Source organism: Macadamia integrifolia, unplaced genomic scaffold (assembly GCF_013358625.1).
Source record: "Macadamia integrifolia cultivar HAES 741 unplaced genomic scaffold, SCU_Mint_v3 scaffold2625, whole genome shotgun sequence".
NCBI classification, from domain to species: Eukaryota; Viridiplantae; Streptophyta; class Magnoliopsida; order Proteales; family Proteaceae; genus Macadamia; species Macadamia integrifolia.
Window position 1 is genome coordinate 15,820 of NW_024868842.1, and position 777 is coordinate 16,596.

Sequence of the window (777 nt, forward strand, 5' to 3'; positions counted from 1 at the left end):
CTCCACCTTCTCCACTTTCACCACAATCATCCTTGTAGAAAGTAGGATGGAATATAAGTGAACCATCCACTTCTTCATCATCAATGTCTGAAAGGTTGATGTAAATGAGAGATTTGGGGGGGGGGGGATTTGGGGTCTACCACATATATTGGCTGAAATGAAGAACTCCCCCTTTCAATGTGGTCCAGAGTTGTAGCTTTAGTCGGAGTGACCGGATCAACCACTTGTTTAATAGTCTCATTTATCATCCTGAGTCGATCTAACCTCTTATTGAACTTCTCGATCTTGGACCGCATCTTCTTTTTGCCCATTCTTGAATGAAGAGGCCTCATCTTCGACTCCTCTTCATGGTTAGGAGAGGCTTTTGGGTGAGATGATCTTTTTTTCTTTAGAGGTGATTCTTCCTCACACTTAGAAGATGACTTCTTTTTAGGAACCTTCTCAATCATGGAGGTGGAAGACATTTTTCTAATACTATTTTCAATTAGAATAAGAGTGAGTTTGAATCAACAAGAATAAGTATATATATATATATATATATATATGTATGTATTGCTTGCTAAGTAAGCTTTAGAGATTTAAAAGAAAAGAAAAATTAGGTAAAAAATTTGCTATATTGACAAGTCATCCACTCACATAGGACTTATAGCTTCTATTGATATATCACATCAAACCAAGATGACTATCATATCTTAACAAATATTTCAAAATTTCATTCCTCCCTCCCTCTCTATGATCTCTTTATCTCTCATCAAATCAAAATATGATCCAATAGAT